Source organism: Equus przewalskii, chromosome 26 (assembly GCF_037783145.1).
Source record: "Equus przewalskii isolate Varuska chromosome 26, EquPr2, whole genome shotgun sequence".
NCBI lineage: Eukaryota > Metazoa > Chordata > Mammalia > Perissodactyla > Equidae > Equus > Equus przewalskii.
Window position 1 is genome coordinate 32,334,128 of NC_091856.1, and position 11,997 is coordinate 32,346,124.

The 11,997-nt window shown below is 58.9% G+C and overlaps 2 long non-coding RNA genes across 4 annotated transcripts; one reads left to right on the forward strand and one right to left on the reverse strand.

Moving 5' to 3' along the window:
- The first annotated feature begins 833 nt into the window (after window positions 1–833).
- Window positions 834–2,481, forward strand: LOC139079761 (uncharacterized). The gene is made up of 2 exons (XR_011533689.1): window positions 834–1,337; window positions 1,891–2,481. It is a non-coding gene; the product is annotated as an uncharacterized lncRNA (long non-coding RNA).
- Window positions 2,482–3,298: 817 nt separating this feature from the next.
- Window positions 3,299–11,578, reverse strand: LOC103551899 (uncharacterized). 3 transcript variants are annotated; one of them, XR_011533690.1, is made up of 5 exons: window positions 10,552–11,578; window positions 10,237–10,410; window positions 6,030–6,097; window positions 4,680–4,859; window positions 3,299–3,900 (listed from the first exon to the last, which is right to left on the reverse strand). It is a non-coding gene; the product is annotated as an uncharacterized lncRNA (long non-coding RNA). The 3 variants fall into 3 exon arrangements; XR_545113.2 differs by having other exon boundaries at window positions 10,237–11,578; XR_011533691.1 differs by having other exon boundaries at window positions 7,749–11,578.
- Window positions 11,579–11,997: the final 419 nt, after the last annotated feature.

Sequence of the window (11,997 nt, forward strand, 5' to 3'; positions counted from 1 at the left end):
ATCAACACTGGGGTGTAAGAGGCTCCCAGAGCCTCCCTCTCAAGGGCTGCCTCCCTGGGCAGCACGCACCCCGCCTCGGGCATCTTTGCTTAACAACCAGGGAAACTGAGGACAGACAGCGGGGCAGTGGGGAGCTGGGAGTGGACCAGGACTCCCCTCCGACCTGGCCCTGGCTTGGCCTTGCCTCCGGGTCAGAAGCAGGTGCGGGGAGGGAGGAGGCAGGACAAGAGGTCAGGGGCCTGAGTCCTGAACCTATAAACAAGCTTCCCGGCCTCACTTTCCCCATCTGAGGAATGGGGGAGCCAGGCTGCTCAGAGAGGGTATGTTCTGAGCCAGAGAACACACGGAGACTGGCCATCTGCAGCACGGGAGGGGCAGGGGAAGGCGGTGCCCCGCAGGCGTCTGTCCAGGTCAGGACCCTCCACATCCGTCCCGCGAGTTCCGCGGCTTCTCCCTCCCCCACCACAGCGCTGCCGGCGGCGGCCCCTCCTCTCCCGCCTTCTGACTGCCAGCTCCGCCGGCAGAGCCCCCAGACCCCAGCTGCAGTGCTTTAACAGCTTTGACCATCCGCGCAGCCCCCCTGCTCTCCGTCCTCCGCCTTCTCCTCTCTCCTCCTCCCCCACCTCCGTCTTTCCCCCTCTCTCTATCCTCTCTCCTCCATCCTCTCCCCCTCCTCCTCTTCATCTTTCTCCCTCTTCTCCCCCTCTCCATCCTCTCCCCTCCTCCCCTGAGTCTCCCCCCTCCCTCCATCCTCTTTCCCTCCCCCCTCCCGCCTCCCTCCCCCCTCCTCCTTCCCGAGCTCTCCCTCCCTCCCTCCTCCCTCTCTCCGGGGGAAGAAAGGTCACCGTGCAGCTGATTACTCAGAGCTCAGTTGCTGTAGCAACCGGCGAGGGAAGTGGGACAGGCTGGCTTTGAGGACGAGTGAGGTCGGCCGCGGGCGGCTGGAGCCGGCGCGGGCCCCGGCGCTCCTGCGAGAGGGAGGCTGCCGGCGCCCGGCTCCTCGGCCGCCGCGGGCCGGCTCCGGGGTTTCATTTTTAATGAAGAATTCCTGCTACCCTCTCGTACCCCTCCCCGGCCCCCTGCCCCCCTCCCCGGGGTCTGGAGGGGAGCTTCGCCCCTCCTCGGGTGGGCTGCTTCTCTCTCTCTCTGGACGCCCGGCTCTGCCTCCCTGTCTGTCTCTCCCGCTCTGACACAGGCTCTGATGGCTTCTTTCTTCCTCCTCCTCTCGCACAGCTCAAAGGGACAAGCTCCTTCGCTGCAGACGGGTGCACAGAAACCAGCATTCACACACACACACACACACACACAGGCATGCATGCCACTTTCTCACCAGCTTGGTAAGGAGCCCGAGAAAGCCCTGGGCACCACCCCTGGAGCCCCCGGGATGCCTTTGTCACCGGCCTGGGAGACCCCCCCCCCAGGCTTCCTCAGTGCAGCCAGAGACGAGAGGCCACAGAGGGCCTGGCCGGCTGCTTCCTGGGGCACTGGCATTCACCTGGTACCCACTGTGTGCCCAGCCGGCCCTTCCAGAGCCGCTGAGCCCCTGGGAAGGCAGCCTCTGCTCAAAGAGGAAGCCAGACCCAAAGTGGGGGGGGCGGCTAATGCAGCCCAGGGGAGCTGCCTGCTCCTGGTGGGGGGGGGGGGTTGCATCTCAGCCCCCTGCCTTCTCTTGGCTCCTTCTCCTGCCGTTCTGTCCAGGGAGCAAGGCCGGCCCTGAGCCGGTCAGGGAGGTCCAGGGCTTGGCAGTGAGGGACACAGGCTCTGGAGCGTGGGACCCTCCTCTGCTGCTGGTGGGGGGGTAGAGTGGCTCAGCCACTATGGAAAACACCGGGCAGCTTTTAAAAAAGTGAAACGCACACTTAGCATATGACCCGGCCATTCCTCTCCTAGGCGTTTATCCCAGAGAAATGAAAACTGAGGTCCACGCTGACTTGTACCCGGATGTTCACAGCACCTTTATGGGTAATAGGCAACACTGGGAACGGCCCACGATCCCTCTCCAGGCAGTCGTGCATCCCGACAGTGGAACACTGCTCAGCAATAAGAAGAAATGAACCACTGATGCACACGACACGGAGGAACCCCATGGTTGTTATGCTGAGTGAGGGGAGCCAGGCGACGAAGAATGTGTACTGTGTGATTCCACTCAGAGAAACTTCTAGAAAGTGCGAACTAACCTATAATGGGAGAAAGCAGCTCAGTGGTTGCCTGAGGACAATGGGGCCCAGGAGGGACCACAAAGGGGCACGAGAAAACTTTCGGGGTGGTGGATATGTTTACTGTTTTGATGGTAGTAACCATTTTATGGGTTACAGATGCCCAAACTCATCAAATTGTGCAATTTAAATATGTGCCGTTACCGTGTGTCCATTATACCTGAATAAACTGAAAACACAAATTCCTGCTCTGCCATTCACCGGCTGAGTGACCTGGGGAGGGTCACCTCACTTCTCCCAGCCTCATTTATGAGAATGGGATAATGACAGTGGCAGCTTCACAGGATGGTCATGACGATTCAGTGAGATAATGTTAGTTAATTGCTCAGCTCCATCCAGAGCAAACCACCGGTGCCCCATCCAGGGCAGAGAACCACACTGTGTGACCCACCTGCTCCTTGCCAGACTGCAAGATGTACCCCGCCCACCACTCATGCCTTGGCAATGAGAATGGGAACCCCCGCTCCATGCCAGGCCTGGCCACTTCCTGGGTAAACAGAGAACTCCATCCTAACTCCATCCTCATGGGCACATACTCTGGAGCTGCAGATACATCTCTGACCATTACAACACGAGGAAGAGACGTTCCAGCAGGTGCAAAGGCCCTGTGGCTGGTGGGAGTATGGTACTTCTCAGAATCCACAGGGAGGCTCAAATGGAGGCAGCAAGAGGGGCACAGACAGGCCGGATCGTGTGACATCTTGGATCATGTGACATCTTGCAGGCCCTGCTGAGGAGTCTGCAGGCCTCCTAAGGGCCACCAAGCCCCTGCGTGTGGTTTGCTGGAGACTGTGGCGTTGGCTCCATCTCAGTGCAAATCCTGGCTCCCAGTTCACTGCCACCTTCTCTAAGGCTCAGATTCCCCATGTGGCCAATGGGGGTAACGAGCCCTCATGGGGCCTGGCCCAGAGCTTAGTGATTAGGGGATCCAAGCTGTGCCCAAGTCCCTTGTCGTGTTTGTCACACCATGTTATAATGATCAGGCTCTGGGTAGCTTGCCCGCCTGACTCTGGGCTCCGGGGGCAGCCCCTGCAGCCCCTCCAGCCTCTGCCCTCTGAACCTTCACCCCTGGCACAGATCAAGCAGCCCATAAACGTCTAAGGAGGCAAATTGAGGCACATGGGCAGCAGGGGCAAAGCCCCTGCCCATCCGGGGTCCACTCTCTGGCTGGAAGACAAAGAGACACCGCTTCTGTGGGTAGGCAGGCGAGGATCCCAGGGAGCACTCAGACGGTGTTGAGACCGCCCCCTCCATGCTCAGCTTCCATTTAGAGCCTTCTCTCAAATTTAGAGCAGGCAGGGGCTATTTTCTTGGTTCTCTGAGCTAGGGTTGGTTCTGGCAGTTAATTGCGAATGACTTTGACCAGCCAGGTTTTCACCTTTTACTCACCTGAGAATGAGGTCCTGAAAAGGACGAGATTCTGAAGCTGCCACGACCAGCTGCCGAGAACCATCACGGTGGGATGCAGTTGACATGAGAGATTGTGGCCCACAGGGGCCAGGCCAGGAGGGGCTCAGCCAGCCCCCACCGCATGACCAGAGAGGCGGCACGCCTGGGCCAGGTGCACAGCGAGGCCCTGCCACAGCCTGCCTGGGACTCGCCGTCCAGTGCTCTTCCCACAGGGTGGGCCAGTCTGCAGACCAGCTGCCCAATTCCTCTTCCACCACTGAGGCTCACACGGGAGCTGCCCAGGTTTGCGCCAGGGAGAGAGAAGGAAAGCGCTACTCTGAGACCCCACAGCAGCATCTGCCAGGAAGGAGGGCCCTGGCCTCTGAGTGGCTCGTGTTCCCACGCCCCCTTCGAGGCTCCCTTCCCAAAGAGGGTGGAAGTGTGGCCGCCTTTCCCTGGGACTCAGCCCCATTCAATCACCAAGGGCAGGACAGCATCGGGGCTGAAGTCAGGCAAACAGCATTCAAACCTCAGCTCTGCCGCCTGCAAGCCACAGGCCCTGGGCAAACCTCTCAGCTCCCTGCGCCTCCATTGTCTCATCTGTAAAATGGGGAGAATAACCACACCCCCCTCACAGGGCCAGAGTAAGCAGTCCACAGAGTCAGGCCGGGCATAAGCAACTCAGCCCGCATGCCCGGCACGTGGTAAGGGCTCAGGAAGCGGCAGCCTGTGAACAGCGTCAGCAGACGGCACCGTCAGCTGGATGTGGGGCCGTGCAAGGGGATGGGCGGAGGCCCGTGTCCAGAGGCAGGGCCCTGCTCACTTTCTGACCAATGAGGTGCATCCGTCTCCCTTCATCCCTGGGCTCCCTCCATCTCCAGCCTCTACCCTGCCTCTCTGCCGGGCCCAGGGACCCCATCCTGTGTCAGGAAGTCCACTCCAGCAAGGCCCAGCTCTCCCTCGACCTTGCATAATCTTCGAGCTTGGAAGACCTTAGAGAGCGTGGCGTCTAGCCCTCTCCAGCTGCCCCATCGACCAGATGTGGAGCTGAGGCTCAGAAGCAAAGGCACTTACCAGAGGCCCGACTCCTAGCCTGGCGCTCCTTGAGCGGGTCCTCGGATCACTCCTGCCACGGCAGTTCTGGGGAGAATCCCCTTGCTGTGGGATGGACTGTCATCCTCGGGCTGGGAGCTCCATGTGGGCAGGGACCACTACTGTCTTGTTCACTTTATGGGCCCCACCCAGGCCTGGAACCTGTGAATGAATGAATGATGAGTGAGTGAATAAATGAATGAGGCTGGAATCCATCTGCCTCCCAGGGCAGCATCCCAGGAGAAGCCGACTTTGGCTCCAGCCTCTGTGGGGTCACCAGGCCCGGCCCGGCCCAGAGGAGAGAGGTGGCCAAGGTTGCCAACGGTTCAGAGGCTTCCAAGAGTCTGTTGACGAAAGGATCACAGGAAGCAGATGACAGAAGGGCAGGAAATGGCTGCAGGGTGGGTGGGGGCGCAGAGCCCCCCGCCCAGGCCGGGATGAAAGAGGCACAGGAAAAGGACACAGATGGATCGGCCGTGGGGGGCGGAGGATGACAGGATGTGGGCAGAGGGTCTCGGCCGCTTCCCTTGCACAGAGGATGGACTGGATGGTTTGCTCTCGCTGTAGGACCCCCCTTTCTGCTCCCCACCACCAGCATCCAGCCCCGGGCCCGGCACGCAGAGGATGATCAACAGGTATTTTCGGATTCACCGTGTGCACGAATGAACGGAAGCATTTGTCAGCTATTTCTGACCTGCCCAGAAGTCGAGGAGAGGGGCAGGCAGGGGATTTTGACACAAAACCCCACTTGTTTCAAGGAGAATATTGTATTAACAGTAACTGTGACTATTATCACAGCCAGCGCTTACTGAGCAACTACTGTGTGCTCCGGCACGATATCTCTACATTACGTCCGCATTAGCTCAGTGACCTGTCACCACCTCTACGAAGTGTCCTTAGCTTCATCGTACAGATGAGGAAACTGAGGCTCAAGAAGAAGGGTCTTGCTCCCGGTCACCCAGCAAGTCAATGACAAAATTGAGATTCAAGTCAGACTCTTTCCAAGTCTATAAACTCTGCTCTTAAATACATATTCTCAGGCTGACGGCAAAATGCCTTATCACTCATCCAGCCATGCCTTCGTTTACCCATTCATTCATCCCGCGGGCGTTTACTAGAATCCCACCCACGTCGTGCGCTGGGCACTCAGGGCGGCCACCGTGAAGGAAGTAGTCGCGGTCCCTGTGCCCCGGGACTCCTCGTCTGGAGGGCAGACTCCACCCGAACACTTAATTCCTTGTGATTTTGGAAAGTGCAGGAAGGAGAAAGCTGGGGTGCAGAGGTGGTGTCTGTGGGGACCTGCCCAGTCCAGGGGCCTCAGAAGATGCCTACCGTGTAGACTGCAGGATGGGAGGACATCACCAGTAGGGAGTTGTGGACAGGCGGTAGACAGTCAAGGACTGCGGAAGGGATGAAAGAGAGTAACAGTCATAATCCTGATCTGAGCAGGCACGGTTCCTTGAGGTCTTTCTCTCTGCAAGCTGCTTGCATGGATTCTTTTATAATCTTTACAAAAAGAGGGAGATATGGATGCCCTTATCATCATCCATCACCATCATAATTGGGTCATCAACATCAACATCATTGGAGAGACCAGCTTACGTGGCTGCTAAGAGGCAGAGTCAGGGGTTCTCTGATCCGGGGGTCTCAGCTCCCGACCCTGTACCCAGCGAAGGCAGGAGAAGAGACCCTCCCACCCACCGGCTGGGAGTGAGCTGGACCCACGGGGATGCAGTGCTCAGTGGAGGTGCTGCCACCCACCAGTCCTCCTCGGGCTGGGAAGGGCTTCAGGTCCAGAGCGGAATGTTTCGGGAGGGGACGTTTCTGAGCTCAGATCACCTGGTGCTGCATCAGGAGGGACAGAGAGCCCTGCCTGGCCTTCTGACCAGAGTTTGAGAGGCTGGGGTCTGCAAGGTGGACCCTGGCCTCCTGCTCTGGGCTGGTGGAGGCTGCCATGCTCCATGAAGGCAGCCGTGGGGCAGGGCTGCAAGACCCCCAATGTCACCTGGCTCTCCTGTCCCCAAGCCCTGAAGACTAAGCTGCTTTTCTATGTTTTCCTTGAAGGGAGGGAGGAGGCCCGAGATGCTCCCTAGCCTGGGCCGTGGGGCCCTGAGGGGTTGAGCTGGGGGTTGCTGTCTCTCAGTGCTTCTCCTCATCACCTAGAGGACGCAAGGCAGGGATGGAGGCCCCCACGATGCAGCCAGAGCTCTCCCCGGGCTTGGGCCTCAGCAGGTCCCTGCATCCCTTGGGAAAGTTCAAACAACCCCCGTCTGTAATGCCAATGATAACAGCACATACTTCCTGAGCATCAGCCATGTACCTGGCCCTGTGCTGAGCATCTCCCCAAAGTATCTCCCTGACTCCCAGGTGGCAGAGGCTGCTGGCTATTGCCCAGTATCCATTCTGCCATCTCTCCTTCAGTAACACAACATCCCTTCCTGGGTTTTAATGAGACACATGGCTGCCAGGCTAAATACTACATCTCCCAGTCTCCCTTGCAGCTAGGTGTTGTCATGTGATCAGTTCTGGCCAATGGGACGTAAGAGAGATGAACCATGCACCTTCCACCTTGCCCTTAAAAAGAAGAGGCGTCTCCCACCTCCTGGGTTCCCCCAACACAGTGAGGAAAGAATGGAGGTGGGGAGGTGGTGGCCATCTTTGGCCTTGTAGATAGGAGAGACAGAAGGGGCCTGGGCCCTGGACCAGCTCCCAGGGCAGAGCCCCCTAGACCCACACGGGAGGGAAATGAGCCCCTCTCTGCTCCACCCGCTGTTTCTTGGGTTCTGCAAGAGTGGGCGGGCGCATCCTAATGAGACACTGAGCCCACGTGAGCCTGGACCCGTGAGGCCAGACTTGAACTCAGGCCCCGGGGTGTGGACTCAGAGACTGTGCTCAAAGCCGCTGGGCTGACCATGCTGCTGCGTGCGGCGGATGCACACGGTTTTGAACGGGGCCCAGGACACCTTCTAGGGAGGATCCCGCCCTGGAAGAACCAATTTCTTCTGGGCCCTAACTGTCACTCGGTTTCCCCGGGATGAGCCACAGCCTTACTTCTAACTCCTGTGCCCAACATTCAGAGAGGATCCTGTTGACCATGTCTTCCGGTCTCTAAGGCGCCTTCATACCCCCGTCAGCATCCACCTGACCCCTTGCTGGGACATCAGCAGGGAGCAGCCGTGCTCCCTCCACTTTCAGGTGACAGCAGCATGACCTCCGCACACGTGACCTGGCCCACGGCAACCGCTCGCTCGGGTCACGTCTTCCCGTTCCTTTAGGAATGTTCACTGAGTGATGTGTCACTCCTAATAGTCTTTAAAATATCGTTTTTAAAGAGGAATCGGATGTGGGAGGGCAGCAAAAGCCCACGTGGAGGAGTCAGGAGACCCAGCGATTGGTCAGTGGACCTGCTGGCGACCTTGACACGGCTCTCCCCCTCTCTGAAACGCGCTTCTCTAGTGTAAAATGAGGACGCTGGGTGAGATAGTCCCCTCTCCCCGTTCCCATTCCGGGTTCTGCTGCTCTGTCCCCCGGGGTTGGGAGTGGCCCGGGTCCTCGGCCCCCCACCGGCGTTTCCCAGCTCCCTTCCTGAGCCTGGCTCTGAGTCCTCTGGCTTAGAAGGTCAGCTCTCTGAGCCTCAGTGTCCTGGTCTGTAAAACGGGAATGAGAGTAAATGTAAGGACATGGCTCACAGACTGTCATGTCTGCTACGTGTGTTTATACATACACAGCACTTAGAATTGAGCCTGTCTCAGTAAGCGCTCAGTTCCTAGGTATTACGGCATTGATCGTGAGTTATCAGTAATATTATTATTAATCATTCTAATGAAAGGTTAATGGGCATTTGCGGATGACTGCAAGAGAGAGCAGCACATGGGAACATCCAGAAATGGCAGTTCTGTTGGAAGGCCAAGGGCTGGGGGCTTGGCTCGGTGGCCCTGGGGGCTCTCCAGGGTCTGCGGTTCCCAGCCTGGGCACCTTAACCTGCCACCTTCCCTCTGTTCGTTTTTCACATTGGCCCCACTTAGGCTGCTCAGTTATGTTAGGAATGGAAATTCCCAGGCTCTCAACACTGAAAAAGCTCTGCAAGTTGCCTCAGCCAATGCTTTTCCCGAGTCATGGCTCTGTATGCACACACACACACACACACACACGCATGCACGCACGCACCTCACCAATTCTTGAATATCTCCTCAGGTGGAGCGCTCACTACCTACAAGCCTAGCTTGACTATTAGATCATTTATCTTGTGAGGCAAAACCAACCTCTCTGGGTGGTGTTCCCCCTCAGGGACCAGGGGCAGCAGCCAGTAAATTGGCCCCTCCCCGCTGGAAACCTCCCGGGGCCTCGACTGCCCTCCTGGAGTGGGAGTCATGCTGCGCTTGCACAGGGCTCTGGCTCCGGGAGTGTCAGTGATACAGCCCCGCAGACAAGCCGAGGGGGCACGCGGCCGCAGCAGTGTCCACCCGCCCGCCCGCCAGCAGCCCCGCTTCTCTCCTCTTGCTGACCAGGCCCCTTCCCTTTTGCACCAGAACTGCTGGCAGAGAAAAGGCAAAGATTTGCCTGAAGCAAACACGTGAAATCCTTCCGCAAACACACATTCCCAGAACGCAGACTCCAAAGATACCAGGGAGAAGAGGCCGCCTGGATCAGATTTCTTTGGGGTCTGTCGCCTGAGTTGGTTGGCCATCTAAGCTCGGGGTCCCTGTATCGACTCTGCAGGGTGTCTGCTTTCTCCCAGCCATTCACAGGCTGCTGTCTCCGCTCTCAGATCCAGATGTTCTCGCGAGACCCTGGCCGTTTCGCTCCTGAGCTCAGTGGGCCCGCAGACAGCCTTCCGTCTCCAGCCTCCTCCTTCCCTGGTGCCGTGTCCCTCTGCAAGTCACTTTACCTCCCCAGGTCTCAGTTTCTCCATCTGTAAAATGGGACAACAATTGTCCCTGCCTCTTGGGGTTTTTGTGAGTGTCCAGTGAGGCAGGTCTCTGAAACCTCTGATCCAGTCCCAGGCACACAGTAGGTCTTTAATAAGCATTAGAAACGATTAGCTCTCAGCTGGAAGATGAGCTCGCTGCACTGGTAAAATGAGCCAGAATTAGGGGAAAAGAATCCCCTTTGGGAGAGGGGCTTGGTCTAGACCCACATTTGCTCTTTCTGGCTCTGGGTCACTGAGTCTCAAACTTTACTGAGCTTGAGATGCACCGAGGGAGCTGTAAAATGCAGAGCCCCAGGCCCTAGGCTCAGAGAGCCTGATTCAGTAGGTCTGGAGAGGCCCAGCAATCTGCAGTGTCACAACCTCTCCACCACCCCTGCCTCCTCCTCCTCCAGCCTGGACGAGATGTAACTGCTAAATGTGCTCCGACTGGCTGCTCCGTGCCTGTACTGGGCTGAGAACGGGGTGCAAGGCCAAAGCAGACAGATCCAGCCCCTGCCCCCAGGGAGCTCACCACCCAACAGGGGGTGTTCCCTCAAGGTCAGTGGAGGAGCTGGAGTTCTGGAGTGTGCAGGAAAAGCTGTGGGAATGAAAAGGTCAGAAGAGACCTACCTCCTGGTACTGTGTGGTTGTTGTCAGAAGTGAGAAAGGAGCCTCGGGGCATGAAGGCCTTGGGAGGGAGGGGCACAGGCTGGTCTCCCTGGCCTTGCCTGGGCTGGACCCACGCGGGGACAGGTGACATGTGGCCTGCAGTCGAGGTGGTATGTGCTCTGAGGTAGTTGTTGCCTGTGGGGTAAGACCTCGGCTCGAATCCCAGCTTTGCTCTTTCCAGCTGTGTGACCTTGGGCCAGTGAGACCCCGCCTAAGCTCTGTTTCCACCTCTGCAAAGGGATGGCTATTGTGTCACCCACAACAGAGGTGACTTACCAAGAAGCCAACGAAGCCTTGGTGCCAGGGACTCTCGCTGGCACGGCCCTGCCAAGGCCCTGGGCTCCATGGGAATGCAAAACTTGGCACCAGTTTTCTTAAAGAGGGTCCCCAGATTGTAAACGGTCAGGCCCCACGGAACTTGGCTCTGCCAGGCCCACCTCACGCGGCCGGTGGAAGATCTGGTGGGAAGACACTGGGCCCTTCGGCAGGCCTGGGTCTGGCAACGGAAGCCCCTTCACTTCTGGGCCTTGGAAGGAGAGCAGACTGGCACCCTGGACGGGGCGAAGTCTGTCGGGGGAGGGAGGGCCAGGCACTGAGCCCGGTCCTGTTCTGACTGCCCCTTGCCCCCAGACCTCAGGGCTCCGACCTCTGGCCCAGCCTGGGAGCAGGGAGGAGCAGGCCAGGAGGAGAGGGACCTGGGGAAGGGAGGAGGCTGGGGAGGAGGGCGTGGAGGCCGGGAGACTGAGCCTAGGGCAGGCCCCGCTGGCTGCCATCCGCAGCAGCCTTGGAAGGGCCAGGCTGGTGAGAAGCCAGCCAGAGGGAGGCCCCGGGCAGAGGCCTTGGGGTCGACTTGGCTTTGTTAAGGACCCTCCAAAGTCTGAAACCAGGGGAGGATGCAGGAAACCCAGGACCCACAGTTGGCGGGGATACTGGGGGCCTGGGCATGTCCCCTCAATGTGAAGAGAGGACCCACCTCCTACCCCCCACTCTGTGTCAGGTCTGGCCCAAGAGCCCCATTTCCCTGAACCCTGACCTCCACCTCCTTCAAGTCCTCACTCTGCTCATCTCTATCCTGTCCACGAGGAAGTGGAAGCTCAGAGAGGGCAAGTCCCTTGTCTAAGGGCACACAGGAGGGGAGAATACAATAGGAACCAGGATTTGGATCCAGTCCTAACTCCAAATTCCTGCTCTTAACCCTCTCCTACCACCACCCTGGGCTGTGGGCACAGGGGCACGTAGTGGGCTCTCAATAAAGATGGAATGAATGAAGTAAGGAAGGAAAGAATTCACAGGCCAGACTCTTCCCACGCCCTCCCCCCACCCGCCCGTCGGCTCTTTCAAGCTCCGGCCGCCTGCCCCCCCATCCCCCTCCCCCTTCCCCGTCTAACTGGGAGGTTACGGACCGGCTCACCGGCTTCCGCAGGTTCCCCCGCGCTCCTCCCGGAGCCCACCCCGAGGCAGCTTTCTCACAACAGAACCCCCCCCCCCCCCCCCCCCGGCGTGGGGACGCCTGAGGACCCCGAGGCCCCGCGGGAGAGCCGCGACCTCCTGCGGGGTGGTCTCCGCAGCCGCTTTCCCCTCCCGGCCTTCCCCGTCCCCACCCCGCCCCCTCCCCTTCCCCGGGCAGCTAAATAATTGATTCGACCATAAATAACCGATCTGTGTTGCGCCCGCGCCCTCTGGCCCCCAGGGTGCGGGGGGTTCCCCGCTAGGGTTCGGGGG